The 19,159-nt window shown below is 39.9% G+C and overlaps 1 non-coding gene across 1 annotated transcript; it reads left to right on the plus strand.

Annotated features, from left to right (window-relative positions):
• Window positions 1-12,116: 12,116 nt before the first annotated feature.
• Window positions 12,117-12,189, plus strand: TRNAG-UCC. Its single transcript has one exon. It is a non-coding gene; the product is annotated as a tRNA-Gly (tRNA).
• Window positions 12,190-19,159: the final 6,970 nt, after the last annotated feature.

Here is a 19,159-nt window from a genome sequence, read left to right on the forward strand (position 1 = left end):
TTTTTCTAGGTTCTGCATACATGCATTAATATACGATATTTGTTTTTCTCTTTCTGACTTACTTCACTCTGTATGACAGTCTCTAGATCCATCCATGTCTCAACAAATGACTCAATTTCGTTCCTTTTTATGGCTGAGTAATATTCCATTGTATATATATACCACAACTTCTTTATCCATTCGTCTGTTGATGGGCATTTAGGTTGCTTCCATGACCTGGCTATTGTAAATAGTGCTGCAATGAACATTCGGGTGCATGTGTCTTTTTGAATTACGGTTTTCTCTGGGTATATGCCCAGTAGTGGGATTGCTGGGTCATATGGTAATTCTATTTTTAGTTTTTTAAGGAACCTCCATACTGTTCTCCATAGTGGCTGTATCAATTTACATTCCCACCAACAGTGCAAGAGGGTTCCCTTTTCTCCACACCCTCTCCAGCATTTGTTGTTTGTAGATTTTCTGATGATGCCCATTCTAACAGGAGTGAGGTGATACCTCATTGTAGTTTTGATTTGCATTTCTCTAATAATTAGTGATGTTGAGCATCTTTTCATGTGCTTCGTGGCCATCTGTATGTCTTCTTTGGAGAAATGTCTATTTAGGTCTTCTGCCCATTTTTGGATTGGGGTGTTTGTTTCTTTGATATTGAGCTGAATGAGCTGTTTATATATTTTGGAGATTAATCCTTTGTCCGTTGATTCATTTGCAAATATTTTCTCCCATTCTGAGGGTTGTCTTTTCGTCTTGTTTATGGTTTCCTTTGCTGTGCAAAAGCTTTGAAGTTTCATTAGGTCCCATTTGTTTATTTTTGTTTTTATTTCCATTACTCTAGGAGGTGGATCAAAAAAGATCTTGCTGTGATTTATGTCAAAGAGTGTTCTTCCTATGTTTTCCTCTAAGAGTTTTATAGTGTCCAGTCTTATATTTAGGTCTCTAATCCATTTTGAGTTTATTTTTGTGTATGGTGTTAGGGAGTATTCTAATTTCATTCTTTTACATGTAGCTGTCCAGTTTTCCCAGCACCACTTATTGAAGAGACTGTCTTTTCTCCATTGTATATCTTTGCCTCCTTTGTCATAGATTAGTTGACCATAGGTGCGTGGGTTAATCTCTGGGCTTTCTATCTTGTTCCATTGATCTATGGTTCTGTTTTTGTGCCAGTACCATACTGTCTTGATTACTGTAGCTTTGTAGTATAGTCTGAAGTCAGGGAGTCTGATTCCTCCAGCTCCATTTTTTTCCCTCAAGACTGCTTTGGCTATTCGGGGTCTTTTGTGTCTCCATACAAATTTTAAGATGATTTGTTCTAGCTCCGTAAAAAATGCCATTGGTAATTTGATAGGGATTGCATTGAATCTGTAGATTGCTTTGGGTAGTATACTCATTTTCACAATGTTGATTCTTCCAATCCAAGAACATGGTATATCTCTCCATCTGTTGGTATCATCTTTAATTTCTTTCATCAGTGTCTTATAGTTTTCTGCATACAGGTCTTTCGTCTCCCTAGGTAGGTTTATTCCTAGGTATTTTATTCTTTTTGTTGCAATGGTAAATGGGAGTGTTTCCATAATTTCTCTTTCAGATTTTTCATCATTAGTGTATAGGAATGCAAGAGATTTCTGTGCATTAATTTTGTATCCTGCAACTTTACCATATTCATTAATCAGCTCTAGCAGTTTTCTGGTGGCAGTTTTAGGATTCTCTATGTATAGTATCATGTCATCCGCAAACAGTGACAGTTTTACTTCTTCTTTTCCAATTTGTATTCCTTTTATTTCTTTTTCTTCTCTGATTGCCGTGGCTAGGACTTCCAGAACTATGTTGAATAATAGTGGTGAGAGTGGACATCCTTGTCTCGTTCCTGATCTTAGAGGAAATGCTTTCAGTTTTTCACCATTGAGAATGATGTTTGCTGTGGGTTTGTCATATATGGCCTTTATTATGTTGAGGTAGGTTCCCTCTATGCCCACTTTCTGGAGAGTTTTTATCAGAAATGGGTGTTGAATTTTGTCAAAAGCTTTTTCTGCATCTATTGAGATGATCATATGGTTTTTATTCTTCAATTTGTTAATATGGTGTATCACATTGATTGATTTGCGTATATTGAAGAATCCTTGCATCCCTGGGATAAATCCCACTTGATCGTGGTGTATGATCCTTTTAATGTGTTGCTGGATTCTGTTTGCTAGTATTTTGTTGAGGATTTTTGCATCTATATTCATCAGTGATATTGGTCTGTAATTTTCTTTTTTTGTAGTGTCTTTGTCTGGTTTTGGTATCAGGGTGATGGTGGCCTCATAGAATGAGTTTGGGAGTGTTCCTTCCTCTGCAATTTTTTGGAAGAGTTTGAGAAGGATGGGTGTTAGCTCTTCTCTAAATGTTTGATAGAATTCACCTGTGAAGCCATCTGGTCCTGGACTTTTGTTTGCTGGAAGATTTTTAATCACAGTTTCAATTTCATTACTTGTGATTGGTCTGTTCATATTTTCTGTTTCTTCCTGATTCAGTCTGGGAAGGTTATACCTTTCTAAGAATTTGTCCATTTCTTCCAGGTTGTCCATTTTATTGGCATAAAGTTGCTTGTAGTAGTCTCTTAGGATGCTTTGTATTTCTGCGGTGTCTGTTGTAACTTCTCCTTTTTCATTTCTGATTTTATTGATTTGAGTCCTCTCCCTCTTTTTCTTGATGAGTCTGGCTAATGGCTTATCAATTTTGTTTATCTTCTCAAAGAACCAACTTTTAGTTTTATTGATCTTTGCTATTGTTTTCTTTGTTTCTATTTCATTTATTTCTGCTCTGATCTTTATGATTTCTTTCCTTCTGCTAACTTTGGGTTTTGTTTGTTCTTCTTTCTCTAGTTTCTTTAGGTGTAAGGTTAGATTGTTTACTTGAGATTTTTCTTCTTTCTTTAGGTAGGCTTGTATAGCTATAAACTTCCCTCTTAGAACCGCTTTTGCTGCATCCCATAGGTTTTGGGTCGTCGTGTTTTCATTGTCATTTGTCTCTAGGTATTTTTTGATTTCCTCTTTGATTTCTTCAGTGATCTCTTGGTTATTTAGTAACGTATTGTTTAGCCTCCATGTGTTTGTCCTTTTTACGTTTTTTTCCCTGTAATTCATTTCTAATCTCATAGCGTTGTGGTCAGAAAAGATGCTTGATATGATTTCAATTTTCTTAAATTTACTGAGGCTTGATTTGTGACCCAAGATGTGATCTATCCTGGAGAATGTTCCGTGCGCACTTGAGAAGAACGTGTAATCTGCTGTTTTTGGATGGAATGTCCTATATATATCAATTAAATCTATCTGGTCTATTGTGTCATTTAAAGCTTCTGTTTCCTTATTAATTTTCATTTTGGATGATCTGTCCATTGGTGCAAGTGAGGTGTTAAAGTCCCCCACTATTATTGTGTTACTGTCGATTTCCTCTTTTATAGCTGTTAGCAGTTGCCTTATGTATTGAGGTGCTCCTATGTTGGGTGCATATATATTTATAATTGTTATATCTTCTTCTTGGATTGATCCCTGGATCATTATGTAGTGTCCTTCCTTGTCTCTTGTAACATTCTTTATTTTAAAGTCTATTTTATCTGATATGAGTATAGCTACTCCAGCTTTCTTTTGATTTCCATTTGCATGGAATATCTTTTTCCATCCCCTCACTTTCAGTCTGTATGTGTCCCTAGGTCTAAAGTGGGTCTCTTGTAGACAGCATATATATGGGTCTTGTTTTTGTATCCATTCAGCCAGTCTATGTCTTTTGGTTGGGGCATTTAATCCATTCACATTTAAGGTAATTATCGATATGTATGTTCCTATGACCATTTTCTTAATTGTTTTGGGTTTGTTTTTGTAGGTCCTTTTCTTCTCTTGTGTTTCCCACTTAGAGAAGTTCCTTTAGCATTTGTTGTAGAGCTGGTTTGGTGGTGCTGAATTCTCTTAGCTTTTGCTTGTCTGCAAAGCTTTTGATTTCTCCATCAAATCTAAATGAGATCCTTGCCGGGTAGAGTAATCTTGGTTGTAGGTTCTTCCCTTTCATCACTTTAAGTATATCATGCCACTCCCTTCTGGCTTGCAGAGTTTCTGCTGAGAAATCAGCTGTTAACCTTATGGGAGTTCCCTTGTATGTTATTTGTCGTTTTTCCCTTGCTGCTTTCAATAATTTTTCTTTGTCTTTAATTTTTGCCACTTTGATTACTATGTGTCTCGGCGTGTTTCTCCTTGGGTTTATTCTGTATGGGACTCTCTGCGCTTCCTGGACTTGGGTGGCTATTTCCTTTCCCATGTTAGGGAAGTTTTCGACTATAATCTCTTCAAATATTTTCTCTGGTCCTTTCTCTCTCTCTTCTCCTTCTGGGACCCCTATAATGCGAATGTTGTTGCGTTTAATGTTGTCCCAGAGGTCTCTTAGGCTGTCTTCATTTCTTTTCATTCTTTTTTCTTTAGTCTGTTCTGCAGCAGTGAATTCCACCATTCTGTCTTCCAGGTCACTTATCCGTTCTTCTGCCTCAGTTATTCTGCTATTGATTCCTTCTAGTGTAGTTTTCATTTCAGTTATTGTATTGGTGATCTCTGTTTGTTTGTTCTTTAATTCTTCTAGGTCTTTGTTAATCATTTCTTGCATCTTCTCAATCTTTGCCTCCATTCTTATTCCGAGGTCCTGGATCATCTTCACTATCATTATTCTGAATTCTTTTTCTGGAAGGTTGCCTATCTCCACTTCATTTAGTTGTTTTTCTGGGGTTTTTTCTTGTTCCTTCATCTGGTACATAGCCCTCTGCCTTTTCATCTTCTCTATCTTTCTGTAACTGTGGTTTTTGGTCCACAGGCTGCAGGATCGTAGTTTTTCTTGCTTCTGTTGTCTGCCCTCTGGTGGTTGAGGCTATCTAAGAGGCTTGATGGGAGGCTCTGGTGGTGGGTAGAGCTGACTCTGTTTGGGTTTTTTTTGTATTGACTTGTATGAGCTGTTTGTATATTTTGGAAATTAATCCCTTGTCAGTCACGTCTTTTGCCAATATTTTCTCCCAGTCCATAGGTTGCCTTTTCATTTTGTTTATGATTTCCTTTGCTGTGTAAAAGCTCATAAATTTGATTAGGTCCCATTTGTTTATTTTTGCTTTTATTTCTATTGCCTTGGGAGATGACCTAAGAAAACAGTGCTACGATTTATGTCAGAGAATGTTTTGCCTATGTTCTCTTTTAGGCGTTTTATGGTGTCCTGTCTTATATTTATCTTTAAGCCATTTTGGGTTTATTTTTGTGTATGGTGTGAGGGAGTGTTTTAACTTCAATGATTTAAATGCAGCTGTTCAGCTTTCCCAACACCACTCGCTGAAGAGATTATCTTTTCTTTATTGAATATTCTTGCTTCCTTTGTCAGAGATTAATTGACCTTAGGTGTGTGGGTTTCTCTGTTCTGTTCCATTGATCCATATGTCTGTTTTTTGTGCCAGTACCATGCTCTTTTGATTACTGTAGCTTTGTAGTATTGTCTGAAGTCTGGGAGGGTTATGCCTCCAGCTTTGTTCTTTTTCCTCAGGATTGCTTTGGCAATTCTGGGTCTTCTGTGGTTCTGTTTAGAATCTGATTTGGGGAAAATGTCAAAAGGTTTGAACATGTGATTAAATAGGATCACAGATCATTATGAAATAATACTGAATTATCTATTTAACCAAAATGACAATAGATGATGTTAAAGGCAAATACAGAAATTTACCTAAGTGTAAACAAAACTTAGCTCTTTTGAGAAGACAGTGTTGTCTTTATCAGGTCTTTGATTACTTAAGAAAACATGCACAGTAAATTATTTTGGTAAGACACAAAATCTTTGCTGTCTGGGCAGATTACTTAAGACTTAAGGAAACTTCCACAATCTTTCAAAAGCAGACCAAAAGTCCAAAAAATTCTTTTCTTTTAACAGAGAGAAAACTAAATTCTAATTTTGCACCAGTGTACTGTTGATATTAAAACTTATTTTTTAGAAAAACTTAAATTCATTCCAATCTTAGCCAGCTTGACTACACATAAAGTTCCTTTCCCAGGATTCCTTTTTTTATAAACCTCATAACTTTTTTATGTCCATTCAGATCTTGTCCTGTTTTTTTTTTCCTTTTTCTCATTCTGAAACAATGAACCATTTTACTTTCCTTATCTACTTTTCATACAGTTGTTCCCTTTAACTGTTATTTTTTCTAAGTAGTTTTTAAAAATTGAGGGACTTCCCTGGTGGTCCAGTGGTTAAGACTCTGGCACTTCCACTGCAGGGGAAGCAGGTTCGAGCCCTGGTTGGAGAACTAAGATCCCGCATGCCGTGTGGCACAGCCAAAAAATGAAAAAATAAAAATAGAAATAAAATTCTAAAAAATTGAGATGTAATTGACATTGTGTAAGTTTAAGGTGTACAATGTGTTGCTTTGGTACATTTATGTATTGCAATATTATTCAGTAGCATTAGCTAACACCTTTATAATGTCACATGTTTATCATTTCCTTTTTGTATTGAGAACAGTGAAGATTTAGTCTCTTAGTAACTTTGAAATTTATAATACAGTAGAGTTGACTATAATCATTATGCTATGCATTACATCTCCAGAACTTATTTATCTCCTGGTTGTAAGTTTGTACTCTTCAACAACATCTCTCCAATTCCCTCACCCCCTAGCCCCTGGTTACCACTATTCTACTCTCTGTTTTTACAAGTTCAGTTTTTTGATATTCCACATGTAAGTGATATAATACAGTATTTGTCCTTCTATGTCTGGCTTATCTCACTTAGCATAATACCTTTAAGGTCCATCCATGTTGTCGCAAATGGCAGTATTTCTTTCTTTCTCATGGCTGAATAATACTCCATTGTATATATTTACTATATCTTCTTTATCCTTTCATCTGTTGACAGACACTTAGGTTGTTTCCATATCTTGGTTATTGTGATTAATTCTGCAGTGAACATCGTTGTGCAGATATCCTCTTGAGATACTAATTTGAATTCCTTTGTATGTGTACCTAGAAGTGGGATTGCTGTTTCATATGGTAGTTCAATTTTTAACTTTTTGAAGAACCACCATAGTGTTTTTCATAATGGCTGTAGTAAGTCATTTTAATTACATATATTGATTAGAATTTTTAACCCTTAGAATCTTTTATTCCTCCTGAAACTAAGAAGTAAGCAACTGTGGACTGTCTGTTACATTAGTATTCCATGAATTGGCAAATTTATGAATACATTTTATAATTTCTAGAAGTATATTCTTTCTCATAGTAAATTTTTCTATGTGGCACACAAGGTATTTACTAATAGACCCAAATATTTTTAGTTTCTCTGTAAAAGAAAACCAAAAGTGGATACACCAGTAATTAATGTTTCAGTATTTGATCTTGTTTGGAAATGACCTAGATATTTAATGAATATCCATCACTTAACTTATCTCAGCATAACTTCAAGGTTTCAAGTACCAAAAAGATTTTGGAAACTGTTTTTTTTTGTCTGCGCCGCGCAGCTTGTGGGATCTTAGTTCCCCAACCAGGGAATCAACCTGGGCCCTCGGCAGTGAAAGCACGGAGTCCTAACCACTGGATCGCCAGGGAATTCCTGGAAACTATTTTTAAGTACACATACTGTGAAGCATAATTATTGTTGAAATGGTCAGTTATAAATTTTTTAAAATTGTATTGAAGTATATTGATTTATAATGTGTCAATTTCTGCTGTATAACAAAGTGATTCAGTTTTACATATATGTATTTTTCATATTTTTTTGTTATAGTTTATCACAGGATATTGAATATAGTTCCCTGTGCTATACAGTAGGACCTTGTTGTTTATCCATCCTATATATAATAGTTTGCAGCTACTAATCTCAAACTTCCAATCCTTCCCTCCCCCATGCCCCTTTCCCCTTGGCAACCACAAGTCTGTCTCTGTATCTGTGGGTCTGTTTCTGTTTCGTAGATATCTTCATTTGTGTTGTATCTTAGATTCCGCATGTAAGTGACATCATATGGTATTTGTCTTTCTCTTTCTGACTTAACTTCACTTAGTATGATAATCTCTAGGTCCATCCATGTTGCTGCAAATGGCATTATTCTTTTTTATGGCTGAGTAATATTCCACTGTGTGTGTATATGTGTGTGTGTGTGTGTGTGTGTGTGTATATACCACATCTTGTTTATCCATTCATCTGTTGATGGACATTTACATTGCTTCCATGTTTTGGCTATTGTAAATAATGCTTCTATGAACATAGGGGTGCATGTATCTTTTCAAATTATAGTTTTGTCTGGATATATGCCAAGGAGTGGGATTGCTGGATCATATGGCAACTCTATTTTTAGTTTTTTGAGGATTTTTAAAATTTTATCTTACATCTATTTAATTTACTTTTTCTTAAAAATTATGTTTAGATTACTCAAGAAAATTTCATGAGACATTAAACAGCTAACCATCATGTTAAATTCTTTTTCTTGCTGACAAATTCTGTAACAGAGATAACATGAACTTATTTGACTTTTAATAAACCTAGGTAGAATAAAAGTATTATATTTAATGCTGACAACTCTAAAGGCATGCCTGTTTTAATTAAACCACAAACAAACTAGCTTTTATTTACCAAAGATTATCCTAGACCACATGAACTTGAATAGAACTCTACAAATAATACCATCTGGAGGTAGAAAAAAATTACACATTTATAACATATAGACATACATAAACATACAGACAGATGCGAATAGGATCTTACAGATTTCATTTTATAATTTTAGCTATGGGACAGGTACAATAATGCAAAATTTACTAGTTTAAAATAGAACAATTGGATCCAAATTGTATTTCTGGCAGATGGAATAAGTTAAGGTGTCCTGCTCAGATAACTAAAGCTTTTCAGTAATACTTGTGGTGAAGATTTTTAAGATTTTTCATGGGCCTAGTTTTCAAATAACCTTTTTCCCCCTTCTGATAAGAATTACCTTGGTTCCTAAAGGAGACCAGGTAGAACATTTCCATCTCAAAAGGCACAGAGAAAGAATGTAAGTTTCACCCAGAAAGACTTTTGTTCCCTAAGTCCAGATGCTTTACAATATCTGTAAGTCTTTTAAGATGGATAGGGGAGGTTTGGGAATTGGTAGAAAGGAAAGGTGGGCTTTGAATTGCTTCTAGAGCTGCATTTCAGTTCTTGTAAAGCCCCAATTTTCAATACAAGGACAGTTGTTTTTAATTCCTGGAAAAATTGGATTGCAACTTGTTTGACACCAAGGGTCTGATCCACCCGTCCAACTACATTATCTTTAATTTGCTTCTTTATAGCAAGGAGAAGCTCTTCAACTAAGATGGAAATCAAAAGGTTCCTGGATTCCTATGTTCTAGATTTAGAGCTGTTTGTCTTTGGGATGTTTTTCTTTCCCCCTGGGTACATAGTTTCATTTAGCTTAGGGGAAAAGGCCTTAAAAAAAAAAACACTCACAAGATTCCTATCAGGCTCTGAATATCAGCTTCTGTTTTGGCCAATTCTGACCATAGCGCTGCTTAAAAAAAAAAAATCCTTTCAAATATTTTGTCAGGTTTCAGCCGGCACAGAGAGTAAATATTCCTGTCAGTATTAAACAACCACTTGGATGCAAGAGGAGTCTCCAAAGAGAGTGCAAAGGGTACTCCCCCCTCCATCCCCCAATATCCAGAACCTTCCCAAAGACAGCCCAAAGAGAGAAAGACAATTCTCTTGAGAGTTGCCAATAGTTGGTAGGATCCTCACTGCAAATGGAGTGCAACCCACATCTGTCTGCCATGTCTAGCAGAAAACAGGGTGAAACCCACATTTCTGCCCAGTCATATTTTGGGGCGCCCAACCTGATGGTTGAGTTTCCTGCTTATGCAATGACTGACAACCAGACAGAAAGCCAAGCCAAGTTCACAGGACAAAACAAGACAAATGAGAAGGCAAAAGCTGTCCCTGAGAGAGAAAGATCAGTAACCAATGGGTACCTCAAAACCAAATTCATGAGAGTCTAAATTTGGAAAGGAAGGGACAATGTGGACTTTTACCTTCCTCTCTTGACTGGGCACTACAGAGATCCAGGAGAGTTGGCTCTTGTAAGAATTCTCATCTTTTGCCAACTTCTGTCAGTTTTCCCAGGATCCCATCTGCAGGCTCCAGGGCAGATGGGGCTTAAATTAGAGAATGTAGCCCAGGTATCTACCAGAATTTGGCAAGGTTTTTCGCCAATTTTAATTTTAGTTTCCCCTTGGATATTTAAGGGAATAACTGGTAGAGTTTACCAGAGAATCCCTTGGAGTCCCATCCACATGGGAGGCACCCTCTTGGGGGCCTCCTTCAAGGGTGGATATGGGGGCCATTCAGTTTGGTGTAGAATGATTTGACAAAAACCTTTGAGGACAATCTTTTTTCCAGTGTCCTGGTTGATTGCAAATGACACACCAATTCTGGGCCAGTGTTTTGTTGATGGACCCCTAGGAGGGTGCAGTGAGGGAGTCCCAGGTGTTTCAGGTTTCTGGTCTTGGAACTGGTTGCAGCTGTGAGGTCACTAACTTGGTCGACTTTTGTTACAGTTTTATAGTTTATTCAGAGTGGAAAGGCAATTCAGATAGAGGACTAATAGACTGTGAGTACTCAGGGAAAGGAGGATAGAGAGGAGTAGTAGAAACTACCTCAGTCTTAAAGTCTTTTGTTTTAAGTACCTACTGCACCTTTAATTTTTCATTAGCCTTTTGCAATGACTCTTTCAGTGAAGTTATTTTGGAATCTTAAAGCCTTTCCGAGCCTTCTGCATACCACTTAAAATAAGTGTTCCATTCTTTCAAGTGCACTTCGTAAAGTGAACAAACTTGTGTAATTAGAACATTGCCCATAATGGCCATTGCAACTCTAAATTGCCTTAGTAAGATTTTCCCATTTTAGTAGATATCTACAGCTTCTGGGACCACAGTTCTTAGACATATAACAAGCAGTTGTGCCAGGTGGTGCATGCTCAATTCTTTGAAACGTGAAGATCTCATTTCTTTAGTTAAGCCTTGGGTCTCTTGGAGCCAAATTAATACCTAAGAGGGATGTGCCACGGGGCTGGGGATTTTGTGGTGTTTTACAATATACCTCATTGTATGGAAATTTTCTTGAGGTGGCAGGTGACCTAGTGTTGACCTATCCCATTCCATGACAAATTTATCTTAACACAGGATTCTTACAGTTAGATGGCGAGCATTCTAACAGCTTTTAAATGCTCAACCTGTGCCCACCAATTTTGTGGTTTTGGCTTCAAGATGCCCATTAACAATAGATCTATTATTCCTTTACCCCATATGCACATTAACAGAAACCAACAGTAACCAAGGAAACGGAACTGTGGACACTGCAGTAACCAAGGAGATGGCACTGTGGACTGGCCAAGAGAAGGCCTTAGGTGCTCATCACAAATGGTTCCCAAAGTGGAACTACAGACCGAACCAGCAGAACCCAACAAAAGGGGACTAACGGGCTTCCCTGGTGGCGCAATGGTTAAGAATCCGCCTGCCAATGCAGGGGACACAGGTTCGAGCCCTGGTCTGGGAAGATCCCACACGCCGCGGAGCAACTAAGCCCATGCGCCACAACTACTGAGCCTGTGCTCTAGAGCCCGTGAGCCACAACTACTGAGCCCACGTGCCACAACTACTGAAGCCCGCGCACCTGGAGCCCATGCTCTGCGACAAGAGAAGCCGCCGCAATGAGAAGCCCGCTCACCGCCTCAGAGAGTAGCCCCTGCTTGCCACAACTAGAGAGAGACCACACGAAGCAATGAAGATCCAATGCAGCCAAAATAAATAAATAAATTTAAAGAAAAAAGGGGTGGGGGACTAACTGAGCCCTCAGACTAACTGAGGGCTGGGGACTTGGGTTCCAGGTGTCAGCTCAAACTGACCCATTAAGCTGTGTCCTGGGACCACAGACTAACCAAGGGCTAAGGACTGGTGCTCTGTTAGAGACTCCTGTCAGTCTAGACCAACCCATGAATCCTGGACTGGAAAGCCAGTTAGACCGGGAGCTCAATGCAGAGAGTGGAGCTCGTATCAAGAGGAACTTACCCATGACCCTCAGAAACAGTGACAAAGAAAGAGAACTCAGGGACTTCCCTGGTGGTCCAGTGGTTAAGACTCTGCACTTCCACTGCAGGGGGCACAGGTTCAATCCCTGGTCAGGGAACTAATATCCCACGTACCGCGCAGCGTGGCCAAAAAAAAAAAAAAACCTCAAAGCATTTGTGGATATCAACACGTGTGTTTCTTGTTGTCTATGAAGTCATCAGGAGTCTTCTTCAGATCCCACCACTACCACCAAAACTTAAAATTCAACTGGGTAAATTTTAAAGCTCTTATTGGCTTTATTTAATGATTCATGAATCAGGCAGCATCCCATCTAGCACAAAGAAAGGAGCTCCGAGGAGCTGTACAAAATAAAAGACTTTTATAGGCAGAAGGAGTTACTGAGTCCAAGCTCATTACTGCTCACCGCATGACAGGCCAATAAATCAAGAGACAAGCTGTTGGGGCAAGGAACAGCAACTTTATTCAGAAAGCCAGCAGACCAAGAAGATGGTGGACTCCTGTCCCAGAGAACCATCTTACCTAACTTAGAATTCAGGCTTCTTTTATATTAAAGAGGGAAGGGGTGTGGCTGGTTGTTGCAAACTTCTTGGTGCTGGAATCCTTTGCTCTTGCAGCTGTCCATGTCCAAGTAGGTCAGGTCACAATGTTCATATAAACCTCCAACAAGACAATTGCTATTTTCTGTTCTGCAACTTTTTGTCTCTCTATGCATGGAAAAGTGTTATACTTTTAAAGGTCAGAGCCTTGAGAATGGGCTATCCTGTATATTCCGCAAAGGAAACCTCGTACCCATTAGCAATCACTCTCCATTTCCCCTGCCTTTTCCCCATCCCTGCCTGTCCCCAACCATTGGTCCTAGGTAACCACTAATCTACTTTCTGCCTCTGTGGATTTGCCCATTCCAGGTATCTTATAAATGATATCATACATTACATGGTCTTTTGAGACCGGCTTCTTTCATTTAGCGTAATGTTTTCAAGATTCATCTGTTATCAATTCCAAGCTGGTACTGCTTGTCACGACAGGCCAATAAATGGAGAGACAAGTTGTTATGGCAAGGAACTGCGACTTCATTTGGAAAGCCAGCAGGCCCAGAAGATGGTGGACTAGTGTCCCAAAGAACCATCTTACCCAACTTAGAATTCAGGCTTCTTTTACACTAAAAGCAGAGGGGATGTGGCTGGTTGTTGCAAACCTTTTAGTGACGGAATCCTTTGTTCTTGCAGCTGTCCACATAGGTCAGATCACAGTGTTCCTATAAACCTCCAACAAGACAATTGTTATTTTCTGTTCTGCAGCTTTTTATCTCTATATGCATGGAAAAGTGTTATACCTTTAAAGGTCAGAGCCTTGAGATTGGGCTATCCTGTATATTTCAGGCTAAAGGCAACATGCTTTTACAAAAGATGCAGATCCAGCATGACTAAGTACAGGCAACAAAGCACAAAGGAATAGATCCAGGATGGAGTCAGGTTTGTTTTCTCTGTTACACATCCATGTCAGTACTTCCTTCCTTTTTACAACTGTATAATATTCCACTGTATGGATAAACCACATTTTGTTTATCCATTCACTAGCTGAAGGACATTTGGGTTGTTTCCAATTTTGGCTATTATGAGTAATGATACTGTGAACATTTGTATACAAGTTTCTGTGTGGACATGTTTTTCCCTCTCTTGGGTAGATACCTAGGTGCAGAATTGCTGGTAACTCTATTTTTAACATTTGAGAAACTCCCAAACTGTGAGGTAGGGACTAATACCCCCATTTTGCAGATAAGGAGACAGGCACCAAGTGGTTATTGGCTAGTCCATAGCTATACAGCTAGTCAGTGGTGTAGTCCATAATTTAAACTCAGGCCCTTGGACTTCAGAGCCAGCTCCTAGCCCCTTGTTATCAGAGTTAGGGTCAAAATTCTTGCACCTAGCTCCAGGTGCTAGTGCTAACTGCTAATGCTCATCTCTCTGAGGCCTGGTTGCCTCATCTGTAAAAATATAGGTTGGGGCTGCATTTTCTTAAAGGTCCCTCTAGCTTTAATTTGCTGTCAGTTTAAGATTGTACAATTTCCATGATCTTCTCTGAGCAGGCCTCTGTCCCAGGTGTGTGTATGTCCTGGGCACTGTGTATCGACTGAAAACAGTGTCCTCAAGGCCTTCCCCACATCCCCAGGGAGCAGGCCAGCACCATGGAGCTGTAGGAAGCTTTGTTGTCTTCATTAACAAGAAATAAAAAGCAGGGGCAGGAGAACCCTCAGGAGTCCCCTTCCTCCTCTCGATGAAAGAACACAAACAGCCTCATTTTAGTCACCTGCTAAGGCACTGCATCCACACGTGTGGCTGCTTTTTTGCACAGGAAGTCCCCAAAGCCCCCATGCTTTTCTCTGAGCTGCAGGTGATGGACTTAGCACAACAGCTCAGAGCCGTGCTTGGGCCTGTCTGGGGACCTGGGCATCTGTTGTCCTCAGTGGTTCCTGTGGCTACCATCCAAGTATCCCTGGAGGGAATAGGTCCTTGGTATTAGGAGAGAGATAATTCTTCTACTGTAAGCTCCATCCCATCCTGCCCTCCTGTCTCACTGCCACGATCACTGCTGCCCAGAACACACACTGTTATGTTGGACTCCCTGTGTTCCTGTGTGTCCTGCTGGAATTTTGTCATATTATATATTGTGTAAAGTAGGTCACCCTCTGTTGGGCTTAGACCGCTTTAGTTAAACTCAAATTTCTCTTGAAATGGCATGCATGTGTTGTGAAGAGATTTTATCTGATGTAGCAAATTGAGTTTTGGTGCCAGATGAGAGAACTTAAAGTACAGAAGGGACCCATTTTCAATGCTTGATCCTTTTCACGTCACTAGTAATTCTTCAGCTTTTGCATGAACACCTCCAGTACAAGGAACTCATTTATAATTTCCAAGAGCAAACTAGAAGAAAAGTTTGGAAAAAGTATTTCTTGCCTCTTGAATATTTTCTCCAAACTGGTCTGAATCATACATTCAGTTCCACAAGCATTTGTTAAATATGATTCAAGATCCAGGCACTGAGCTTTGTGAAAAGTGTAGAAAGAAAACACCTAGCGTTTGAAGAGGTGTAAGCAGCTATTGGTAAATGTGCAGCACAATTCTTTGTCACTGTGCTTCACAGAACTACAGTCTCATCGTTGTCTTAATTACGCAAAAGGTTTCATTTATGAGAATTTACCTCCGAATGCGTGAACACAAAAACACAGTGATCTAGGGGGCTTCCCTGGCGGCACAGTGGTTAAGAATCCACCTGCCAATGCAGGGGACACAGATTCAAGCCCTGGTCCAGGAAGATCCCCGTGCACCACAATTACTGAGCCCGTGTGCCACAACTACTGAGCCTGTGCTCTAGAGCCCGTGCTCCGCAACAGGAGAAGGCACCGCAATGAGAAGCCCGCGCACCGCAACGAAGACCCAATGCAGCCAAAAATAAATAAAGTTAATAAATTAAAAAAAAAAACAAAACAGTGATCTGGACATGTTCAGCATTTCCACTCTAGATTTCTTCCTGTCTGTATGTACTGGGGTAAAAATTGCTAATGATTTGCTAATAATTGTGGGGTATTCTTCTAGATGCCCCATAGTTTTGCTGCTTGGCTGTGAATTAGGGTGCCACTGCTTCCTTGGGAGAGTGTTTCAGAAATGTCGATGACACAGAGCTTTTAACCATATCACGTATTAAAGAAGATAGCGGTACAGAAGTGTCAAGCAAGGAATGTTCCTCAGTAGAATTCTGGTTAAATATGAGTTCTGAATATCCTGACCTAGTAATCAAAGCTTTCAAGGACAACTTACTTACATTAACAAGTGTTTCCTACATCGGTATTCTTTTTCTTTTTTTTAATTTATTTATTTTTTATTTTTGGCTGCATTTTTTCTTCATCGCTGCATGCGGGCTTTCTCATTGTGGCGAGCGGGGGCTACTCTTCGTTGTGGTGCACGAGCTTCTCATTGCATTGGCTTCTCTTGTTGCGGAGCACAGGCTTTAGGCGTGTGGGCTTCGATAGTTGTGGCACACGGATTCAGTAGTTGTGGCTCGCGGGCTCTAGAGCTCAGGCTCAGTAGCTGTGGCACATGGGCTTAGTTGCTCTGTGGCACGTGGGATCTTCCACGACCCGGGCTCGAACCCGTGTCCCCTGCATTGGCGGATGGATTCCCAACCACTGAGCCACCAGGGAAGCCCCCTACATTGGTATTCTTGAAAGCAAGCTAAATATAGAACATCAGCACAGTTTATATCGTTTTACTATTAAACCCCAAATCAAAGATTCATTTTCATTTTTCACATTTAATTAAAATAATAGTGTGCTAGAAATTTAGATTTTTTAGTTAAAAGATCTTTGTTTTCAAATATGGCTACATAATATGAAACAATCCATTTATTTCTGGGCAGTCATTCCTGCCTAGATGATTGATTTAGTGGGTTTTGGTGAGGGCAAGCATTTGCATCTTTCTATTACACCCTTATAAAGCAAATTTTATTTTATTTTTATTTATTTATTTTTTTGGCTGTGCCCCGCAGCTTGCAGGATCTCAGTTCCCTGACCAGGTATTGAACCTGGGCCACGGCAGTGAAAGCCCAGAATCCTAACCACTAGGCCACCAGGGGACTCCCAAATATTGCCTTTTAATATTTCTCATATGTGTGTCTCACATAGGCCAGAGGACTTAAATTTGCCTGTGTCCTTTGATGTTAAGGCAAGCCCTGTTTTGGCACGTATATAAACAAAGCTCCCTATAGTTCACTTTTTACTATTTACACCATTTTAGTATGAGTTTTGCTTCTTCGCATGTAAGCAAAATAGATGGGTTGTGTGGGGGAGTAGACTTAAGTGAATGGGTTCGTGGATATGTGGGTTTGTTGGTCTCTCGTGTGACCATCGCCTGGCTGATGCTGCCGTAATCGGGGAGTTTCGGATTTCCTGTGTTTCTGGAATAGACTCTAGAGGCCACTTTGTTCTTGTCTTCTTGATGAAGTTTTCTTCTGCTTCTCTTTACTTTGGGCCTCTTATTCTTTCCAGAATTAGATCAGAACTGTGCTCTGCCTTAGCTCCTTCCTGATAAAAATGAACCCTGCGGCCCAACTCTGAGATATAGCTCTAAGGGGACTAGGAGAGAACTCCCTCCCCTTCTGCACAGTAAAGCCATCGGCAGGTGAAAGAAAGCAATCCTTTGGAAGTTCCTAAGCTTTTAAAACCTCTAGTCCTTAGGATTGAAAAGCTGGAATTAACAATTTGCTGTGCATGCATTTACAACCCTCTTTATCATAACGTTCCTGCTCACAAGTTTGTTTCAAGGCCACATGTCTGCATCTCTGCAATGGTGGTTGTCACTAGTGCTGTTCGCCCAGCATTTCTAGCACCCCTCCTTCGAGACACTGGGATGGTGTTTCTTGTTCCCCTGGGATTGGGTGGGGCCACAAGACTAGTTCTGGCCATTGAACTAGGTAGGAGTAGGATCCTTTTGAGGTTTGTTTTGGGCTAGACCAGAGGAGCCTTCAGTCTGGAAATAATAGTTTCCTGCTCCTGAGTACTTGCCTGATGCCCAAGAATTAGCAGGTTTTCCACTCTGCATAGCAGAAAGATGAAGTGTTCCTGGCCTTGGGTGAACTTTGAGGATTATTTCCTGTTTTTGGGGGTATTTCTTTCCCCAGCTTCAGGAAGCTCCTCACATAATGCGCTGATCGGTACTTACCTGAGGACTCGTGGGGGCCCTTTTGCAAACCTGCGGTGCTCGTGCGTGTGCGTTCTCTCTCTCTCTCTCTCTCTCTCGTGTGCTGTGATGCTCTCTCCTTTCCGATATGTCTGGGCCCTCCTGGACTCCCAGCTCTGTTGCTGCAACTCAAGACTTCTGGCTACACCTCTTCCTTCTGGAAGTTCTCTCTAGACATCAAACTAGTGCAATTGTGGCACTCACCTCATTTGTCTCCTCTCTCACGGATCAGCACACTGCCCTGCCTGACCTCCAGAAGCTGAAAACTGTCATTTCCCGTACCTTATCTTTTGTTTTGGGTGAGAGGGTAAATGTGAACCCCTTTACTTCCTCCTGGCCAGGAGTGAAACTCTATGACTTATAAAATCCATCCTAAGTTTAAAGACAACCCTAAAATGTCTCCACAACCAAGCTAGTATTCTGGCTGTGTCTTCAATAACTGAAAATAGAATTCTTTTTTTTTTTTTAATAATTATTTATTTTTTTGGCTGTGTTGGGTCTTTGTTTCTGCGCGAGGGCTTTCTCCAGTTGCTGCAAGTGGGGCCACTCTTCATCGCGGTGCGCGGGCCTCTTCACTATTGCGGCCTCTCTTGTTGCGGAGCACAGGCTCCAGACACGCAGGCTCAGTAGTTGTGGCTCATGGGCCTAGCTGCTCTGTGGCATGTGGGATCTTCCCAGACCAGGGCTCGAACCCCTGTCCCCTGCATTGGCAGGCAGATTCTCAACCACTGCGCCACCAGGGAAGCCCTGAAAATAGAATTCTTAAACCAGTTGGTAGAAAGTTGTGATTCATGGCCAGCTAGTCAAAACACTTTGAGGTAACGGGTTGGGAGTTAGGATATATATATATCACCTTTTAATAAGTTAATATTAAATGCCAAATATATGCAACAGTAAATATTTATTGAGCACCTGCCATGTTCCAGGCACTGATCTACGTGCATATAGAGCAGTGAACAAAATACAGCCCAGGCTTGTGTCTTCCAAAGTGTAACACACACACACACACACACACACACACTTATTTTTGCAAAAGAAGACACAAGGATAAATCAGAAACAAATGAAATGGATTATCTAGAGGTCAAGGGGAAACGGGATGAGAGGGAAGGGCATCTAGCTCTGTGCATACCTTTGTTGTAAACAGTTATATAGTTTTGACTTTTGGAACTGAGTTAGTTTCAAATTAAAAAAATATATAGGACAGGAAAAATCTTAAACTGAATTTAAAGCAAAAAAGTTAACTATATACCAAATGGACAACCATACAGGAAAAACCTCGATGTAAGAAACTTTTGAAGCTACCACTTTGTGAATACACTGTCGATGTAAAGAA

Source organism: Balaenoptera musculus, chromosome 19 (assembly GCF_009873245.2).
Source record: "Balaenoptera musculus isolate JJ_BM4_2016_0621 chromosome 19, mBalMus1.pri.v3, whole genome shotgun sequence".
NCBI classification, from domain to species: domain Eukaryota; kingdom Metazoa; phylum Chordata; class Mammalia; order Artiodactyla; family Balaenopteridae; genus Balaenoptera; species Balaenoptera musculus.